We start from the raw sequence: 22,189 nt of genomic DNA, 5'->3' as shown, positions 1-22,189 counted from the left end.
TCTTCTTCATACCCATACCTCCTCCATTAAGCTAAGGCTGCTGTGAGCACAAGTAGGAAGAACTATAGATCAGAGAAGGGAGGGCCACTCAGTCATGAAATGTATATTAGTAATTGCAGAAGAATATATCAGATATTAAATGGCTAAAATCAGGTGTAGTAAGATCTGACTCTTCCCCCTCCCCCCACCCTTGCTCTTCAGTACAGAAGCTTCCCCCTTGCGACTGCACTTCACCCTTGTTGCCCCCTTCCCCCCCCCCCCAAGCTGTATAATTGTTATGACATGACAGCATTTGGTTCAGATTCACATATCAGTACCACCTTCCCTTCTCCCTCTATCTTGTCCTTAAAGAAGACCAGGCAATGGACCTCAGATCAGTGACACGTCCACCGCTTCTTCAAACACTTCACGTGGGAAGCCATTCAGAGGCATGATTGCTGAGCCACAGACCTGGAAAATAACTGTCATCAAGATCTTTACATCCGTTAAAGGAATTTCAGCCCACTGACATTGCTTTGCCCCCACTTTTTTAAAACTAGGTGTTGGGTTCTTCACAATACAAAACTAAAGAGTGGTAGTTCACTTTGAGGAGGCTGTTGGGTTATAGTTGATGATAACGACTAAGCCAATGATTTATAAATGACTTTTTCCCCCCTAGTTTAAAAATATTTCAAACACTAGCAAGGTTCTGTAATATTCCAGGTAGGCCAATTTGGACCATAATCATATGCCTGAAGTTGGAAGCAGCTGTTGGCTCAGGTGGAAGTTTTTGTTTTAAAAATAGGTCACCTACTTGTCAAATCTTCCCTTCAAAAAATGTAAATGCTTTTATAACAAAGCAAACACGATGCATTCCCAAAGGGGATGTGCTGTGTTTGTGTACATGGCAATACATCAGCCTTTCTCATTCTTACCTACCTATTCAAAGAGGATGGTTTTCTGTTTCATGTGTATAGTTGCATGTTCCTCATTCCTGCTTGTATTTTCACCTATTATTTCAGCAGTCATTTACCACATTGGGGTGTGTCCCCCACAAAGGAGAGAACCTGTGAGGGAGGGGGAATTTGTAAGAGAAAACAAAGCAAAAGAGAACTCTGCAGCAACATCCTCTTCACACTGTCACAGGACACTTCAAAAAGATGGGTGTAATAAAAAATTAATGGCAAGCTCAGGCGGGCTTGCTAAATAGGGAAGCAGTTGCTGGAGAAGCAGCAGGTAACACACTGCCGCTGCTTTCAGTTTCTTAGATCAGAATTAGTCTAGTTTCAGACATGTTGATTTAGTTGGGGTTGGTCCCGCTTTGAGCGGGGGTTGGACTAGATGACCTCTTGAGGTCCCTTCCAACCCTGATATTCTATGTTCTAGGGATACACAGACTGAGCAGATGCTTTTATTTACAACACAGGTCCATCCCATCCCATCTCCTTCCTACAGTTTCATGATCATAGGCACAAGCTGTCTTTTACAGGGAGCCTGTCATTATCATTCAAGAGTAACACAACAGAGTATTATCATTCATTTTTCTCCTTCTAGGTGGTTTATATGCTGCCAGAACAGCAAATCTAGCTACTTAACCTAACATGCATAGGTGTAAAACAGGTTCTCAAACTTCATTGCACCATGACTCTTTCTGACAAGAAAAATAACTACATGAGCCCAGGATGGGGGACCGAAACCTGAGCCCTCCCACGCCTTGTCACCCCAGGTAGGAGGGGTGGGGCTAAAGCCCCAGGTCTTCAGCCCCAAATTGGGGGCCCTGTAACCTGAGTCCCATCACCCAAGACTGAAGCCCTAAGACTTCGGCCCTGGGTAGCAGGGCTCTGGCTTCAGCTCTGGGCCACAGCAAGTCTAACGCCAGCCCTGGCTACCCCATTAAAATGGTTTCCTGACCCATTTTGGGGTCTCGACTCAGTTTGAGAACTGCTGATGTAAAAATCAAATATATTTCAATTTAAAACCAAATATTTGAAAAATCCATTTCTTCCCTACAAACATCTGAGGTCAGGATGCTGTGTTCCCTTCCAAGTGCAGATAACAATGCAGGAAACACAGCAGAGTCTTACTTGGGTCTCACCAGGTGTTCTGAGTGAAGAAAGAGCTGTCTTACCAACAGCTTGTCTTAAGACTCTTGGTTTTTTTTTTTCTTTTTAAAAAAAAAGTACAGAATCATAAAAATCCAAGATGACTTGTCTAAGCTATTTATACATTGTATCTGAATATCTCACCACATCCTTGTGAGGTACAGAGATAGTTCCCCCATCTATAAAATGGGAATAATAGTGAGGCACAGCAGAGACTTAGGGCCAGATTCTTAAAGGCATATAAGTCTCACTCTCATTGACTTCAGTGGGAATTAGGGACATAAACACTTTAAATCTGGCCCTAAGTGACTTGCTCAAGGTCATTCAGGAAGTCCTATGACAGAGCAGGGAACCAAGCCCAGGTTAGTACCCTGATTACTGAGCCAGCCTTCCTTTCAATCTGTCTGGTGTAATTAGACCATCTAATGCACCCCCTGCCAGTCTGAGGTTGTTTGCTATCAAACACTTACTAACATTTTCTCCAATCTAGTTTTCATTGCCATTTCCTTTGGAAAATTATTATTCTGCCATCAAATCTCTTCCTGATATTTACCCTGTTTTAATCTCCTTGTTTGTCATACCCCTACATATAACCATCAGTACTACTTCTTCTCCCTTCTAGTGTTTGCGCCTTATAACTTTTTTTATGGGATCATAGATGTATAGGACTTGAAGGCACTTCAAGAGGTCATCTACTCCATCGCCATATGTTGAGGCAGGGTTAACATCCCTCCCCCCTTTTTTTATCACTTAGAAACGCTGCCTATTACTAACTCTTCTAATCTTTTCTAATCAGTCTTTCTAGACATGTACTTAATTTTGCTTCTTTTCGAACTCTCTAACTTGTCAATATCTTCCCTTGCCATGAGGTTCCCAGAACTGAAGGCAATCTGCTTGGAGCAGTCGTATAGAGGGACATTTACCTATTACCCCTGAGATGTATTAACTTTTTTTTTTTCCCCATCTAAATTAGTTTTGTTTTTCTGCTTGCTTCCTTTTTCTGTTTCCACCCACGTTATTTCTTGGTGTTTACATTGGGAGGAGTTGTGATGTCACCCACTAATGTAATTAACATGGCTTTTACCTCCTTTGAAACTGTAATAGTGTTTTTTATATCCATCCCTATCTATGCCCCCCTGTAAATGTGCAGTCACTTACACTAGTGTAGAAGTGCTTATTCTAGGTTGGGAAGTGAAACAAGCTATACCAGTATAGGGCATCTTTATACTGGTAACTGCATCCCCACTAGGCTTTTACCAGTATAACTAATTTTTAAAAAAATCATAAGCCGACGTATCAGGTATTCTAATATTGTTTGGATTAAAATAAAATAATTATACACATTTTTCCTTCAAGTGTAACATAATGCTCCATTAAATCTGCTGAACTGAGGCAATATAAATGGATGTCCTTAATAAAAGGCCAGGTATAATGTTTTCCCACATTACTACACAGAAACCTTAAACAAAAAATAAGGTCACTCAAACAGTAATGCATTACTCACACCACTGTACAAAACCTACTATAGACAGGATCCAAATAACCTCGAAAAATTAGTCCTTCCAGAAGAATGTTCTAGGAGTGGGATAATCTGTTTCATCAGTTTATGAAAGCAAGCAACAAGGCTGAAAATGCAGTAATCACTACGAACTGAATGAAAATACTAATCTGTTTCAATATATGGTGCTACATGTCCATCAGATGGTGGTGATTCAGTTACTAGTTTCCTGGGACTGAGTTCCTTAGAAGTGGGAATGAGAAACCAATTTTTATAATGGACTGAATTTGAACCCAGACACGAAGAGGGTTGTGTGTCATCACCAGTCCTGGGATATTCCAGCCCCCATCAAATGAGCCTTTAAAGGGGGCAAGTCTTTAGCTGAAGTTCCAGGACCTCACTCTTGAGAGAGCAATTGAAAGTCATTGTAAAAATGTTTGCTTCCACTTCAAAGCACATATTTATGTAGAGGCAATATTCTGAATTGGGGTGAGGGAAGAGCAGCTTGGAACACACATTCCAGCGTGGTGTACTCCCTGTTTTGAATTGAAAACAAACACTTTAGACAGGCTACTGGGCCTTGCTTCTTGGATGAAGCCAAAAAGGAGGCAGATTTTTAAGGTTTCCATGATAAACTTTCCAAGGTCCTGTGACATCAGACTTTTAAGAAAAGGAGTACTTGTGGCACCTTAGAGACTAACCAATTTATTTGAGCATGAGCTTTCGTGAGCTACAGCTCACTTCATCAGATGCATACCGTGGAAACTGCAGTTTCCACGGTATGCATCTGATGAAGTGAGCTGTAGCTCACGAAAGCTCATGCTCAAATAAATTGGTTAGTCTCTAAGGTGCCACAAGTACTCCTTTTCTTTTTGCGAATACAGACTAACACGGCTGTTACTCTGAAACCAGACTTTTAAGGTGACTGTACTACATATTCCAGGGGTCTGCAACCTTTCAGAAGTGATGTGCTGGGTCTTTATCTATTCATTCTAATTTAAGGTTTCCCGTGCCAGTAATACATTTTAACATTTTTAGAATGTCTCTAAGTCTATAAAAGAAAAGGAGTACTTTAGGCACCTTAGAGACTAACCAATTTATTTGAGCATGAGCTTTCGTGAGCTACAGCTCACTTCATCGGATGCATACTGTGGAAACTGCAGCAGACTTTATATACACACAGAGAATATGAAACAATACCTCCTCCCACCCCACTGTCCTGCTGGTAATAGCTTATCTAAAGTGATCATCAAGTTGGGCCATTTCCAGCACAAATCCAGGTTTTCTCACCCTCCACCCCCCCGCCACAAACTCACTATCCTGCTGGTAATAGCTCATCCAAAGTGACCACTCTCCCTACAATGCGCATGATAATCAAGGTGGGCCATTTCCAGCACAAATCCAGGTTCTCTCACCCCACCCCCCCACCCCCATACACACACACACACAAACTCTTCTGCTGGTAATAGCTCATCCAAACTGACCACTCTCCAAGTTTAAATCCAAGTTAAACCAGAACATCTGGGGGGGGTGGGAGGGGGGTAGGAAAAAACATGGGGAAATAGGCTACCTTGCATAATGACTTAGCCACTCCCAGTCTCTATTTAAGCCTAAATTAATAGTATCCAATTTGCAAATGAATTCCAATTCAGCAGTTTCTCGCTGGAGTCTGGATTTAAAAAGTTTTTTTGTTGTAAGATAGTGACCTTCATGTCTGTGATTGCGTGACCAGAGAGACTGAAGTGTTCTCCGACTGGTTTATGAATGTTATAATTCTTGACATCTGATTTGTGTCCATTTATTCTTTTACGTAGAGACTGTCCAGTTTGACCAATGTACATGGCAGAGGGGCATTGCTGGCACATGATGGCATATATCGCATTGGTGGATGTGCAGGTGAACGAGCCTCTGATAGTGTGGCTGATGTTATTAGGCCCTGTGATGGTGTCCCCTGAATAGATATGTGGGCACAGTTGGCAACGGGCTTTGTTGCAAGGATAAGTTCCTGGGTTAGTGGTTCTGTTGTGTGGTATGTGGTTGTTGGTGAGTATTTGCTTCAGGTTGCGGGGCTGTCTGTAGGCAAGGACTGGCCTGTCTCCCAAGATTTGTGAGAGTGTTGGGTCAACCTTTAGGATAGGTTGTAGATCCTTGATAATGCGTTGGAGGGGTTTTAGTTGGGGGCTGAAGGTGACGGCTAGTGGCGTTCTGTTATTTTCTTTGTTAGGCCTGTCCTGTAGTAGGTGACTTCTGGGAACTCTTCTGGCTCTATCAATCTGTTTCTTCACTTCCGCAGGTGGGTATTGTAGTTGTAAGAAAGCTTGAAAGAGATCTTGTAGGTGTTTGTCTCTGTCTGAGGGGTTGGAGCAAATGCGGTTGTATCGCAGAGCTTGGCTGTAGACGATGGATCGTGTGGTGTGGTCAGGCTGAAAGCTGGAGGCATGCAGGTAGGAATAGCGGTCAGTAGGTTTCCGGTATAGGGTGGTGTTTATGTGACCATTGTTTATGAGCACTGTAGTGTCCAGGAAGTGGATCTCTTGTGTGGACTGGACCAGGCTGAGGTTGATGGTGGGATGGAAATTGTTGAAATCATGGTGGAATTCCTCAAGGGCGTCTTTTCCATGGGTCCAGATGATGAAGATGTCATCAATATAGCGCAAGTAGAGTAGGGGCTTTAGGGGACGAGAGTTGAGGAAGCGTTGTTCTAAATCAGCCATAAAAATGTTGGCATACTGTGGGGCCATGCGGGTACCCATAGCAGTGCTGCTGATCTGAAGGTATACATTGTCCCCAACTGTAAAATAGTTATGGGTAAGGACAAAGTCACAAAGTTCAGCCACCAGGTTAGCCGTGACATTATCGGGGATAGTGTTCTTGACGGCCTGTAGTCCATCTTTGTGTGGAATGTTGGTGTAGAGGGCTTCTACATCCATAGTGGCCAGGATGGTGTTACCAGGAAGATCACCACCGATGGATTGAAGTTTCCTCAGGAAGTCAGTGGTGTCTCGAAGGTAGCTGGGAGTGCTGGTAGCGTAGGGCCTGAGGAGGGAGTCTACATAGCCAGACAATCCTGCTGTCAGGGTGCCAATGCCTGAGATGATGGGGCGCCCAGGATTTCCAGGTTTATGGATCTTGGGTAGTAGACAGAATATCCCAGGTCAGGGTTCCAGGGGTGTGTCGGTGCGGATTTGATCTTGTGCTTTTTCAGGAAGTTTCTTGAGCAAATGCTGTAGTTGCTTTTGGTAACTCTCAGTGGGATCATAGGGTAATGGCTTGTAGAAACTCGTGTTGGAGAGCTGCCGAGCAGCCTCTTGTTCATATTCCGACCTATTCATGATGACAACAGCACCTCCTTTGTCAGCCTTTTTGTATGTAAAGTAAATGAGGTTTTTAAAATGCTTAAGAAGCTTCATTCATTTAAAATTAAATTAAAATGCAGAGCTTCCCGGACTGGTGGCCAGGGCCCGGACAGTGTGAGGGCCACTGAAAATCGGCACACGTGCCATAGGTTGCCTACCCCTGGCATATTCTATTGCTGGTTTTGAGGTCTCTACGAGTTCCTCTTTGATTTTACTGTCTTAAGCAGAGGTGCTGAGAGCCATTGAACCAAACTGTAAACTCTGTATATAATGGAAACCATTTCAAGCCAGGGGGTATGACGGCACCAATAGTCCCAGCTCCTATGGTCTAAAAGGTCTGCTCACAAACCCACAATGTTTCAGTTTTGCCACATCCATCAAAGGGGATGAAACTGAACAGATCTGTGACTTTCATGTATAAGGACAGGAACTGTGATCCTAAAGCATGTGGTACCCACAAGCAGAGACATGGCTTTAATCCTTTTATTTTATTCCAAGCCCTATAATTTAGAAAGCCATGTGTCAATTACCAGCCTAACCAAATCCTTAATGATAGTGATCCATGAGAGACAGCCTTCTGCCTCTGCCCTTCCCTCTCCTCCTTTAAATCCTGTAAGTTAATCACTAAAGAATTGTTTGATCAGGCAAGAGTATTAAATGCTAGAAAGGTCCCCTCACCAGTATTAACTAATGTATTCAAGATGCCATCAGTTAGGCTAAAGAGCATCAAGCCTGACAGGACTGTGGGAGGAGTGAACTGTCCCAGCTGAACCTTGGGAAAGAGAAGCTGAGTTCCAAAAAACTGGAAGCAGGTAAATTTACAAAATAATAAAACTTGATTCATGGGGTACACAACAATGAAAACCTATGTACAGGATAGTGATGTAGTAGGGAAAATCTAACCTTTGAAATAGAATATGGAAAACAGCACTCAGGGTTTGAACAACAACTATAGTGAAATCCTCACTATTGACTGACTGGGGAATAGCCACCACTTGCTTCTGATTTCCCAAGTCTGTCTGCCAGTGTGGGGAAAGGAAAGTCCCCTAAAGGAGGGTGATCATTGTGGATCTCTGAGTCCAACATGCTGCTGACACAAAGCTTTGTTCATCCAGGAAAGGCTACAGTTTCTTAAAAGGAAGAGTGCTTTCCTCTGCCCTGTTCTCTTAAACAGCTCAATCACTTTACTTTGATATCCATTTTCCCTGTGTTTTTCTCTAATTTAGACTGAAAGTACTTCACAGCAGGGGTGTACTTTCATGACTGAAAAGTGTTATGTTCACTAGTTGGTGCACTGTAAGTAAAAATAGTGGTGATACAAGCTGCAATTAAATATTAGACTTTCGTAGTGCAACACAGGGTTTTTTTGGGTGAGGGAGGGAGGTGTAGCAACTGAAGATACGTGTTTACTGTGACTATACAGTTAATGGGGGGGAGAGACCATGAGTGTTCAATTTAAAACTTCTTTCCTCCTCCTCCTCTCATTCCTTAGGCTCCTCATACTTTTCTTTTTCTTTATGCTCTTTCTTTCTTTCTCGCCTTGGAAAGGCTTCTCTGCACATTCTTGGATTTTAACCATCTATCTTCTGAGTTAGATTGCTCAGATTAGATCATGGTCTGGGACCTTGTCTGTTAGTGTCTTGTGTACATCTGTTTACACTCAGTAATCCAATCAAGTCAGGTAGTCTGTCTGAGGCTGCCACCTTCTTTGCCAGTACATAGCATACTTAGAGTACACTGATCAATAAATGAGTGATAGTTCTGAGCTGGTTTCCCTTTTCCATCTCCCCTTGGATGGATTTTAAGCAGTTCTGATTAAGTGTAAAACCATGACTGAGGGTATCATCATATAGGGAACCACAGACCTTTGTAAATGTTGGGCATTTATTAGAGAAAATAGCAACAAGTTACAAACTGAACAGACTTTCCTCCCCAGTCTCTGCTCCATTTTTCTCTGTTATCAGAGACCACTCCCATGCTGGAGTTTTCAGAAGAGGTGTAGCCTGTAGGCCCAGCTCCACAAAGGGATTTAGGCCCTAAATGTAGGAGCCTAAGTCAGATTTAGGGGCCACTGTGATCCACAACCCCCATCTGCTGAGCTGCCACCTAAACCTGCAGGTGCCTAAACTTACTCCGCACTCACATTTGTGCTGTATGAGTTCCCTAGGCACCTGTTTCTGCCCCTGGATGTGCACACTGCTGCCTGACTCTAGGCACCTGGACACCTATCTCCCACCTAAGCCCTGTGCGATAAATAAACCAGCAGAAGATCAGCAGTCCTGTGGCTACCTTCCCCATGGGGCCTGATCCAGCAGGTGTGATCTGACCATGCTTACTGGATTGAACCCCATTCAAAATCCAGGAGGAGGTGGTCATGCTACTTCACTTCTAACTTACAGCATAGTGGCTAAAGCAGTCAATGGGCCAGCAAGAGCGTGAGAGTGACTGATTCTTTGGCCGGCTGGTTAGGGCACCCAACTGGAGGCAGAAGACCCAGGGTCTAGGTCCTTTGCTCCATTGACTCTAGTTATCCAAAGTGGAACAACCTCAATAGGAGAGACCAAGGGAGTCCCACATCAGAATACCCCTGTAGCCCAGTGGCCGGAGCACTTCTCTTCAATGGGGAGACCCCGGTTCAAATACTCAGGAAGTAGTCGGGAGAATCCTAACCACTGGGCTAAGAGTCTTAAGGGCACTGGTGTTTCTTCCAAGAGCAGTGTAGGTGTCTAAGCTGTCTGACTCCAGGAGTGGGGTTCTCTGCTGTGGATTGCAAGCAGAGGTAGGCACCTTCCTTCAGCCTAGATTTGGGCACCTAACTCCATGGGGGGGGGGGGTTTAGGATACACGCCTCTTGTCTGTAGGCACCTGTTTATTCCCACTCATTGTACAGGCAGGCTAGGGGCCTAATTTAGGCTTTGTGAATCCCATTGTTCCAGTGATTTCCCCCCCCCCCCAGGTGCCTAAAAGTTAGGCATGGCAATGTCCAGCATTGCAACACAGGCCCCTCTGTGGATTAGGGCTACAGACTATCCAGTCTACAACATCTGTCTTGAGATTTGGATCAAGATGGAGCATTGCATGCTCAGAGCTACAGAGAATTTTGGCCTGCTAGCTCTAGCTAAGCACTGTGCTAACCTGGGGCATATACAGAAAATATATTGAGTAAACTGTATTTTCTGTTCTTGAAGATCCTTGTGGAGATTAGGACTGATTATATTAAACAATCATTCTGCATTTTTTTAAATAGCCTGAGGATGTTTCCTTTTTCAACTGACAGCAATCACCTTCCATTAAGCTGGCAAGAGTCAGGAAGTCTGCTGCACCTCACCCAGTTAGTTCTGCTTGACCTCCCACTTGACTCTGTTACACCTCGCCTGTGATGGAGACCATGAACTGCTCTCAGGTTTCCACTTGAGTGTTGAAGTGTTAGTCCCATAATCCAGTGTGCAAGTGGCCAGTAAAATGGGTGCATGAGGCACAGGGAAAATTCCTGCTGTAACAGATAAGTCTCCGGCAGTCCCCGGCATGCTGATCAAAAGGTGCAGAAGAAGGTCAAGATTCTAGATAAGTAGAATGAGTGTTCCGGGAGAGTCCTATTATGTCCTCAGAGGCAGAGTGTTGTAACTTGTAATCCTCTTTATTTCACTTTGCATCAACAGAGATTCCTTCAGATTTCTGCTTCGTCTTTTGAGTTTCCTGCTCTAATATCAGTTCACATGATACAAGTACTATGATTATTGGTCCAAATTACTAAATTGAATCTTAGTTTCTGGTAATACAGACATTATCTATAAAACAATTGGCAGTGCTTTTTAGAAAATCTTAATTCCTTGTGATCTTAAGTCCAGTGTAAACTTCCAAGGGAAACTTCTTAAAATACAAAACTGAAGGAGTTATTTAGTTGTCACTTAGAATTTAACCCCCCATAAAATATAAAGAAACATGGGCTGGAGTTTTTGGGCACTTGTATGGCCTTATTTATGTGCCTTGGTATGCTATGGTAACTTACAATCTATACGATAAAGCACATATTTGTGCCACTTTTTCCAGTTCAATCATCCAAAATATTTTGGTATTATCTAACTGGAAGTGTTGGGATTCATATAATTGAATTCATTCCTGTCAATTTTTAGGCAGGCATGGCATGACATGGAGATGGCACGATCTCATGAACATCCACACTGCAGTATTGCTTTCCCACCTATAAGACCTGGCAGGTATAAGCAGAGTCACTTTGTGCTGATGCCCTGTGTTCCTTTTAGAGACATCCTAGATAGACTAGGAATGGTTACCCATTGCCACTTTCCTGAGGTCACTCAGCTGTGGAGTTCTGCACTGACCTATTTGTTCTGTTTAGCATCTCTGAGGCCACAACGGGAGGTTGATATACAGATACCCAGCTCTTGGCCTCGGGCAGGAGACTGGATTATAGGCAGTCAAGCCTAGTGGTCAGAGCAGGGGTCAGAACCAGAATCCATGGTGTGGGTGTTGAGCAGCCATTCCCTCTGCAGATACTGGGTTATAAACAAGCCACCTGATTGGCTAAGGCAATTTGGGTGGTTCTGCTATGGCCCAGCTGCACTCATTAACCTGCCACCTCTCATTCCTGACCGCCACCTTCTCCGCAAATGGAGTCACGGACTCCCCCTAGCGATTCAGTGTCAGGATGAAGTGTAGACCTGGATGAAGACCGGTCTCTAAACTAAACATAGTGAAGATGGAAGTGATGTTGATCAGAAGTGGGAACTAGTTTGAGACCTGAAAAGGCAGGTTTATATAAAGGATTTTATGCCTTCATGGAAGATCTCTGCCCTTCTTCAGTGGTCGGGGTAGTACATAGTCTCCAGCCCTCTGATTCTTTACTACTCCAGGATACCCAACTACTCCAGGATACCCAACTAGCAGCAATGGGCAGCTAGGTTTTTGTCACCTTCCACTAGTCAAATGTCCACACCATTCCTCTCCAATGCAGACCTAGTGACAGTGATTTATGCATTTATCCCCTCCAGAATAAACACTAATGCAAAGTACCTGTTTGAGCCACAATAGTTCATGGGCGTCCCAGCTGGTGCAGCATGGAGCACCCTATCCCTTACCCAGGGATGAATAACATGAACACATCACCAGCGGTGCTCTGCCATCAGTGGTAGTTAGCAAACAAATTCCAGATCTGTTTCAAGGTTCTTGTCCTGCACTTTAGAGCCTGAAATGGATTAGAGCCCCTTTTATCTCAGTGCTGGAAACAGTCACTATCTGCTCCCCATCATGTTTGCTGTATTCAGCAGGGGCACTTCACTTGAAATCTGAGCTTTTGACAGTCAACAGCAGGGCCTAGGACCCAGGAATTCACTCCTCCAGAAACTCAGGTTGAACCTGATTTCAGTGTATCCTGCAAGACCCATTTTTTTTAAGCTAATGTTTCCTTGAACAACCATGTTGTCTACTGGGCCACAGATGGAATCTCCCAAGTCCCAGTTACTATAGAAATCTGGAGGCTGAGCCTATAAAAATGCATATAAATAACTGATGGAAAACCATGCTCTAGCCCAGTGGTTCCTAAACTTGTTCTGCCACTTGTGCAGGGAAAGCCCCTGGCAGGCCGTACTAGTTTGGTTACCTGCCACATCCACAAGTTCAGCCGATCGGGGCTCCCAGTGGCCGTGGTTCGCTGCTCCAGGCCAGTGGGAGCTGCTGGAAGTGGCGGCCGGTACGTCCCTCTGCCCACACAGCTTCCAGTAGCTCCCATTGGCCTGGAGCAGCAAACTGCGGCCACTAGGAGCTGCGATCAGCCGAACCTCCGAACGCAGCAGGTAAACAAACTGGTGCCAGGAGTTTTCCCCGCCCAAGCAGCGGAACAAGTTTGGGAACCACTGCTCTAGCCACACAAAATATGGCTGATGCAACAATTCCTGCACAGGACATTATGCTGCATGAACAGAGAGAGAAAGCAATTTGTCATTATTTCTATTCTGCTAGTAACCACAATGTGATAGATGTCTATATATATATATATATATATATATATATATATATATATATATATATATAAGACATTAGGTCTGATATTCAGCTGCTGTCAATGGAGCTATGCCAATTCAGGTCTTCTGAGGTTCTTAAATCAATTTACACATCTTAACTAAGCCCCACACTAACCCCGTGAAGTAGCTACTTAATAATCCCTGTTTTACCTGGTGAGGCACAGGGAATATCTGATGTGGAGTGACTTGCCCAAGGCCATTCAGGAAAGCTGTGCCAAAACTCCCACTGTTGTATTCTAAATACGAGATTATCTCTCCAGTCTTCACATAGTGGAGGTATGAGCATTGTAGGACAACTATGAATTACCTTGATTACCCTCTTAAATTTTGCACCTAATAGTAGCTGCATCCATTTTGTTCTCCAATCCTCCCTGCTTTCTCAATGCTATCTAATTTTTTAAACTAGCTATGAATACTTTTTTTTCTTTATATGTTCTACCTCAACTAGAAGTTATGGAGCTGATATGGGGAAAATTCTATGGCCTTTGTGCTGCAGAAGGTCAAACTAAATCCTCATGGTCCTTCTGGCCTTAAATTTATGAATTATTGCTTCTCTGGTAAACCAAAGGAAAACAACATTCTAACTTCTGCTGTAACTAAATTCTCCTTTATTTTGACACAGCAAATGACTGACTCCTCATATGTCTTCTCCTCCTCTTCCTGCTCCCCTGAAAAGTCATAATCCATGCAAGTTTACTTCCAGTACATAGCTTCAGAATGTTAGTGACATCATACTGACTTTCATGCACAACACACAGACATGCCGTCCTCTTTTTTCTTTCTTAGTTGCTGTTTGCAAGCACCAATTATGATTAGAAAGGAAAACAGGTTCTATAGATGTTGCAGAGTAAAATGATGAGGGAAATGACTGTTTTTTGCTTTCACCAATGAGCGATAGCGGAAACACAAGTGGGAAAATAAACAAGCTGTCAGGGAAGAAAACAAACAAGCCCAGGGAAAACACACAAGCTAGAGAATGGTTTACAGGAAAATTTCCTCCCCATGCTATTATGCAAGGGAAAGTTTTTTTTGAAGAAAATTCTTTCATTGTGGTCTCTTTAATGTTCTAGATCAGGGGTGAGCAAATTTTTTGGCCGGAGGGCCACATCTGGGTGGAGGAATTGCTTGCAGGGGGTTGGGGTCTGAGGTGCAGCAGGGGGCTCAGGGCAGGGGCTTGGGATGCAGCAGGGGGCTCAGGGTGGGGAGGTGGGGTGCAGCGGGGGCTCAGAGCAGGGAGTTGGGGTGCAGGCAGAGGGCCTCAGGGTGGGGAGTTGTGGGGTGGGGCGCAGGCTCCAGCCCGGCGCCGCTTACCTAGAGCGGCTCCGGGGTGGCAGCGGCGTGCGCCGGGGCCGGGGCAGGCTCCCCGCTGGCCCCGCTCCGGAAAACGGCCACACCGCAGCCCCTGGGCGTGGGGGGTGCAGAGGGCTCCGCGCGTTTCCCCTGCCGGTGGGTACCTCCCCCGAAGCGCCCATTGGCCGCGGTACCCCATTCCTGGCCAATGGGAGCTTTGGGGGCGGTACCCGCAGGCAAGAGCGGCGTGTGGCGCTCTCTGCCCCCGCGCCCCCAGGGGCTGCAGGGACGCGGTGTGGCCGGTTCCCGGAGCAGCGCGGAGCCCGTGGCGGGGGCAGTTCCCTTGGCCGCCTCCGGCCCGCAGAGCACAGTTTGCGCACCCCTGTTCTAGGTGCCAGTGTAGCTGGAAACTCCTGTACTGAGGAAGGAAGCTCTGGAATTGTGATGTTGAGGTATGGCTAGAACATGCATTATGAAAGGTGTAGTACTCGGCACATGAGAGCAGAATTGGTAGACTAGAGCAGAGGACTGGGGGCTCTGGTGGTAGGCCAGTACCAGATGCTTTAGAAGAAAGCTAGGCAGGGTGGGTGGGAGAAACCCCCATAATGAATATTATGGAGTAACCAATCCACGATGGAAGTGTTACTCCTAATCTCCATCATTCAGTGGTTGATTTATGTCCTGAAACGTGAGGCTTTATATCCCTTTAAAAACATTTCATCTACTGTAACTCTGGAAGCTGTCATCCATATAAAAAGAAAAGGAGTACTTGTGGCACCTTAGAGACTAACCAATTTATTTGAGCATAAGCTTTCGTGAGCTACAGCTCACTTCATCGGATGCATACTGTGGAAACTGCAGAAGACATTATGTACACAGAGACCAAGAAGCAATACCTCCTCCCACCCCACTCTCCTGCTGGTAATAGCTTATCCAAAGTGACCACTCTCCTTACAATGTGTATGATAATCAAGGTGGGCCATTTCCAGCATAAATCCAAGTTTAACCAGAACGTCGGGGGGGGGGGGGGTGTTAGGAAAAAACATGGGGAAATAGGCTACCTTGCATAATGACTTAGCCACTCCCAGTCTCTATTTAAGCCTAAATTAATAGTATCCAATTTGCAAATGAATTCCAATTCAGCAGTTTCTCGCTGGAGTCTGGATTTAAAAAGTTTTTTTGTTGTAAGATAGTGACCTTCATGTCTGTAATTGCGTGACCAGAGAGATTGAAGTGTTCTCCGACTGGTTTATGAATGTTCTAATTCTTGACATCTGATTTACGTCCATCTAGTCTTTTGCGTAGAGACTGTCCAGTTTGACCAACATACATGGCAGAGGGGCATTGCTGGCACATGATGGCATATATCACATTGGTGGATGTGCAGGTGAATGAGCCTCTGATAGTGTGGCTGATGTTATTAGGCCCTGTGATGGTGTCCCCTGAATAGATATGTGGGCACAGTTGGCAACGGGCTTTGTTGCAAGGATAGGTTCCTGGGTTAGTGGTTCTGTTGTGTGGTATGTGGTTGCTGGTGAGTATTTGCTTCAGGTTGGGGGCCTGTCTGTAGGCAAGGACTGGCCTGTCTCCCAAGATTTGTGAGAGTGTTGGGTCATCCTTCAGGATAGGTTGTAGATCCTTAATAATGCGTTGGAGGGGTTTTAGTTGGGGGCTGAAGGTGTTCTGTTATTTTCTTTGTTAGGCCTGTCCTGCAGTAGGTGACTTCTGGGAAGCAGAAGCAGAAGCAGCTGTCCTATCTCGGGGCCTCTCCTTCTGCTTCTCCACCCCCACGAACATGATACAGTTCTGTGGTGACTTTGAATCCTATTTTCAACATCTCCGACTCAAGGAATATTTCCAAAATACCTCTGAACAACATACTAATCCACAGAGGCCTCCCTACCAACATTACAAAAAGAAGGATTCTAGGTGGATTCCTCCTGAAGGTCGAAACAGCAGACTGGACTTCTACATAGAGTGCTTCCGCCGACGTGCACGGGCTGAAATTGTGGAAAAGCAGCATCACTTGCCCCATAACCTCAGCCGTGCAGAACACAATGCCATCCCCAGCCTCAGAAACAACTCTGACATCATAATCAAAAAGGCTGACAAAGGAGGTGCTGTTGTCGTCATGAATAGGTCGGAATATGAACAAGAGGCTGCTCGGCAGCTCTCCAACACCACTTTCTACAAGCCATTACCCTATGATCCCACTGAGAGTTACCAAAAGCAACTACAGCATTTGCTCAAGAAACTTCCTGAAAAAGCACAAGATCAAATCCGCACAGACACACCACTGGAACCCTGACCTGGGATATTCTGTCTACTACCCAAGATCCATAAACCTGGAAATCCTGGGCGCCCCATCATCTCAGGCATTGGTACCCTGACAGCGGGATTGTCTGGCTATGTAGACTCCCTCCTCAGGCCCTACGCTACCAGCACTCCCAGCTACCTTCGAGACACCACTGACTTCCTGAGGAAACTACAATCCATCAGTGATCTTCCTGATAACACCATCCTAGCCACTATGGATGTAGAAGCCCTCTACACCAACATTCCACACAAAGATGGACTACAAGCCGTCAAGAACACTATCCCCGATAATGTCACGGCTAACCTGGTGGCTGAACTTTGTGACTTTGTCCTTATCCATAACTATTTTACATTTGGGGACAATGTATACCTTCAGATCAGCAGCACTGCTATGGGTACCCGCATGGCCCCACAGTATGCCAACATTTTTATGGCTGATTTTAGAACAACGCTTCCTCAACTCTCGTCCCCTAACGCCCCTACTCTACTTGTGCTATATTGATGACATCTTCATCATCTGGACCCATGGAAAAGAAGCCCTTGAGGAATTCCACCATGATTACAAGAATTTCCATCCCACCATCAACCTCAGCCTGGTCCAGTCCACACAAGGGATCCAATTCCTGGACACTACAGTGCTAATAAACAATGGTCACATAAACACCACCCTATACCGGAAACCTACTGACCACTATTCCTACCTACATGCCTCCAGCTTTCACCCTGACCACACCATACGATCCATCGTCTACAGCCAAGCTCTGCGATACAACCACATTTGCTCCAACCCCTCAGACAGAGACAAACACCTGCGAGCTCTCTATCAAGCTTTCTTACAACTACAATACCCACCTGCGGAAGTGAAGAAACAGATTGATAGAGCCAGAAGAGTTCCCAGAAGTCACCTACTACAGGACAGGCCTAACAAAGAAAATAACAGAACGCCACTAGCCGTCACCTTCAGCCCCCAACTAAAACCCCTCCAACGCATTATCAAGGATCTACAACCTATCCTGAAGGATGACCCAACACTCTCACAAATCTTGGGAGACAGGCCAGTCCTTGCCTACAGACAGCCCCCCAACCTGAAGCAAATACTCACCAACAACCACATACCACACAACAGAACCACTAACCCAGGAACCTATCCTTGCAACAAAGCCCGTTGCCAACTGTGCCCACATATCTATTCAGGGGACACCATCACAGGGCCTAATAACATCAGCCACACTATCAGAGGCTCGTTCACCTGCACATCCACCAGTGTGATATATGCCATCATGTGCCAGCAATGCCCCTCTGCCATGTACGTTGGTCAAACTGGACAGTCTCTATGCAAAAGAATAAATGGACATAAATCAGATGTCAAGAATTAGAACATTCATAAACCAGTCGGAGAACACTTCAATCTCTCTGGTCACGCAATTACAGACATGAAGGTCACTATCTTACAACAAAAAAACTTTTTAAATCCAGACTCCAGCGAGAAACTGCTGAATTGGAATTAATTTGCAAATTGGATACTATTAATTTAGGCTTAAATAGAGACTGGGAGTGGCTAAGTCATTATGCAAGGTAGCCTATTTCCCCATGTTTTTTCCTAACACCCCCCCCCCCCCGCCCCCAGACGTTCTGGTTAAACTTGGATTTATGCTGGAAATGGCCCACCTTGATTATCATACACATTGTAAGGAGAGTGGTCGCTTTGGATAAGCTATTACCAGCAGGAGAGTGGGGTGGGAGGAGGTATTGTTTCTTGGTCTCTGTGTACATAATGTCTTCTGCAGTTTCCACAGTATGCATCCGATGAAGTGAGCTGTAGCTCACGAAAGCTTATGCTCAAATAAATTGGTTAGTCTCTAAGGTGCCACAAGTACTTCCTTTTTCTTTTTGCGAATACAGACTAACACGGCTGTTACTCTGAAACCTGTCACCCATATAAAGGCTGTCTTGTGGCAATGAGTGCCATAGGGTAACTTTGGAAACAAAAAATATTATTTTTAACGTTTTCAAATGATTGCCCTTCAATTTTACTGAATGTCCTCTTTTCCTTGTATGACAAGGGTGAATAAAAGTGGCCAATCTTCCTTCTCTAGGTCATCTATTATCTTGTGTGCTTGTATCCTATCACTTATTTCTCTTCTGTCCAAACTAATTAAACTAAAACTTTATAAAGGTATCTAGTTATAAACAGTGCTGGGTTCCAAATAACTCAGGCACGGGAGGAGGAGACCCATATTATTAGAGACAACTCTGTGCAGAAAATTCCGCACAATGGTGTGGTGACTGTCAAAAAAATAAATAAAATATTAGTTTGATATAAGGAATGGAATAAAAATGGTATCGTTTCAGTATGAGTTATGTAAATTAATGATCTGGAAAAAGGGGTAAACAGTGAGGTGGCAAAGTTTGCAGACGATACTAAATTACTCAAGATAGTTAAGACCAAAGCTGACTGGGAAGAGTTGCAAAGGGATCTCTCAAAACTGGGTTACTAGGGCAACACAATGGCAGATGAAATTTAGTGTTGATTAATGCACCTGGGAAAACAATCCTAACTATACATATAAAACGAAGAGGTCTACTTTAGCTGTTACCACTGAAGAACAAGATCTTGGAGTCATTATGAATAGTTCTCTGAAAACATCTGCTTAATGTGCAGTGGCCGCCAAAAAAGTGAACAATATTAGAAACAGTTAGGGAAGGGATACACAAGAAGACATACCGTACCATCTCCATACCAGTCATGATTTTATAGACCTCAGTCATGTTCCCATGTCTTTCTTTTTCCAAGCTGAAAAGTGCCAGTTTTATTAATCTCTCCTCATATGGCAGCCACTGCATACCCCTAATAATTTTTGTTGCCCTTTTTTTGAACCTTTTCCAAGTCCAATATATCTTTTTTGAGATGGGGCAACCACATCTTCACGCAGTATTCAAGGTGTGGGCATACCATGGATTTATATAGAGGCAATGTATTTTCTGTCTTATTATCTATCCTTCATGATTCCCAACATTCTGTTTTGCTTGTTTTTGACTGCCGCTGCACATTGAGTGGATGTTTTCCCGAGAACTATCCACAATGATGTCAAGATCTTTCATGAGTGGTAACAGCTAATTTAGACCCGATCATTTTATAGGTATAGTTGGGATTGTTTTCCAATGCGCATTACTTTGCATTTATCAACATTGAATTTCATCTGCCATTTTGTTGCCCAGTCATCCGGCTTTGAGAGGTCCCTTTGTAACTCTTCGCAGTTGCTTTGGACTTAACTGTCTTGAGTAGTTTCGTATCATCTGCAAGTTTTGCCACCTCAGTGTTTCCCCCTTTTTTCCAGATCATTAATTTACATAACTCATACTGAAAACATGCCATTTTTATTCCATTCTTTATCAAACTAATATTTTATTTACTCTTTTGGTGGTCACAACACTATTGTGCAGAAAATTCTGCACAGAGTTCTCTAATAACATGGGTCTTATCGTCCTCTCCTCCCCTGGTTATTCGGAACCCAGCACTGTTTATAAATAGATTGGATTATCCCTGCCATGGTGGATTAGCTTGAGTTTGTCAACACTGAATCTTCTCTGCCATCATGTTGCCTATTTATTTACCTTGGTTAGATCCCTCTGAAGTTCCTCACAATCTTTCTCAGTCCGTACTAAACTAAATTTTATATTAAAGACAGGTTTTGCCATCTGGTTGTTCACTCTTTTCCCCCCAGTCATTAATATATGAAACATTATTAAAATAAACAAATCCTGGCCTGGTTAAGCCAAGTTAGACCAGCTGAGGATCTGACGCAGATTCCTATGAGTTACATTTTTTGCGTAATGGTACTTGTCATCTCTGTCCCAGTTGTGACTTTTGATACCAAAAGTGTTAGTTTTGTTGTGCAACACACAAACACAAGCTGTAAGAGATGGCTTTTTCAAATTACTACTTAAGTAATAGAAAACAATGACTCTTCCAAAGTAATCTGTGCTCAAACTAAAGGAGGGATGGGGAACTCCCTACCTTCAGTAGAACTCATGTCTTACTCTAGATACTGCCAAAGCATCCTTGCCAGGAAGACCCTTCTTGCCTTAAAACAATGGAAATCTGAATAACAGATTTTTGAGGACTGATTTTACTTAGAGTAAACCCCTGTATTGACCTCAGTGGCATTACTCATGATTCTCCCTGATATAAGTGAGAGCAGAATCAGGAGCATTTCTTCTTGGTACCTTGAATTGGTTCCAGGTGTCTCACAGATAGAGCGGGCAGAAAAGGGATCCCTTTTACAACCAGCTCTGCAGTTAGAGCATCCAATGCCCATTAAACTCAATGGGAGTCTTTCCATTAGTTCCTTTCCCTGTCACTATGATTATTCGTTATATCATTTGCTAGTGCTTAGACCAATCATGTTATAAATGATTTAAGAAACGTCTTGAATTGTGGGACAGTGAAGAAGAGACTTTTTCATGCAGTGGGCCAGAATCTGATCTCTCTTCCACTGGAGCACACATGCAGTAACTTTACAAATTGTAGTGGAGTTACTCTAGATGTACATCAGTGGTGAGGAAATCAGAATCTGGCCCACTGACTCTTGGTTTTCAAGTCTGGAAAGACAAGAGCTCCTTCCTTTAAATTTAAAAACACCAGCCCTATTTTGTTAGCATTTTGGCTCATTCTTCCCAACAAGCTTCTGTATAATAAATGAGAACACTTTCTAGAGCCTTATCAGAACACCAGCCAAGGAGTGTCTAGCCCACTATCTGCACCTTACGAAAGAAACAATGAGCAATTGAAAGCAGGCGGCAAGGCAAGTGCTGGTACACCCTCCCTAGAGAATGGCAGCGGCGGCTGGGAAGGAGGGAACGGAGGGGGGATAATCATCGCCCTGTTGGGAACATAATAGCCCCAGGGTAGGCCACTGCAAACAGGAAGGGTGTGGACAGGATCTGAGTGCAGCTGCTGCTCTGCTAACAGCATCTGTTCCCACAGTCTTTGATCTGTGGGCATATGGCATTCTGTGCCACGAGATAAACATGCTGCTGGAGGGGGTTTGTTTGTGTTACACATAGCAGTACGCCCGGGCAGCCATACACTGCAAATCCAGGAGCAACTCGACCAAGTCATTTTTCAAAGGTTGTAGCAGGTCCTTGCAGTCTTTTCACAGATCCAGAAGGATTATGTCATCTAACTATTTCTAGCCAACCCCAGATTTCTCACAGCCTTGCATAATTGCAGTTCTCCCTATCAACCTACACTCATTTTCTCTTGCTTGCTGCTGTAGCTGAATCCCTTAAAGCAGGGCACCCAAATTAATATAATTAACTCTTGCACACACAATGATTCTAGCTGATACATTGGCATGGCTCTGGCACTTTGCACTCCTTTTGCTTGAGCCCCTAGGTTTGGAAATGAATTGGGAATTCCAAGTTCCAGGCTGCTGGAGACCAGAAACACTGCTTGAATGGGAATGCACTTGGATTTCGGCCCAGGGGCCCCAATCCATCTCCCTTTCAAGTCAATGGGAATCTTTCCAATAACTTCAATGAAAGTTGGATCAGCCTCACGGTAGATGGGAAGGGAAACTGATCCAGGGTAATGGCTCCTGCTGCTTT

The 22,189-nt window shown here is 44.3% G+C and overlaps 2 long non-coding RNA genes across 3 annotated transcripts in view; one reads left to right on the top strand and one right to left on the bottom strand.

Moving 5' to 3' along the window:
• Positions 1-289: 289 nt before the first annotated feature.
• LOC144262097 (uncharacterized) lies at positions 290-14,403 on the bottom strand. The gene is made up of 3 exons (XR_013345489.1): positions 14,285-14,403; positions 919-1,046; positions 290-450 (listed from the first exon to the last, which is right to left on the bottom strand). It is a non-coding gene; the product is annotated as an uncharacterized LOC144262097 (long non-coding RNA).
• A 203-nt stretch (positions 14,404-14,606) lies between these two features.
• Positions 14,607-22,189, top strand: part of LOC144262096 (uncharacterized) — a 103,968-nt gene continuing 96,385 nt past the window's right edge. For both annotated transcript variants that reach the window (XR_013345487.1, XR_013345488.1), the window contains exon 1: positions 14,607-14,715. This is a non-coding gene — a long non-coding RNA (uncharacterized LOC144262096). The remainder of the gene's footprint in view (positions 14,716-22,189) is intronic.

This window comes from Eretmochelys imbricata, chromosome 3, assembly GCF_965152235.1.
Source record: "Eretmochelys imbricata isolate rEreImb1 chromosome 3, rEreImb1.hap1, whole genome shotgun sequence".
NCBI lineage: Eukaryota > Metazoa > Chordata > Testudines > Cheloniidae > Eretmochelys > Eretmochelys imbricata.
Note: the sequence above shows the minus strand (reverse complement) of the source record. Positions and strands in the feature narration are given on the sequence as shown.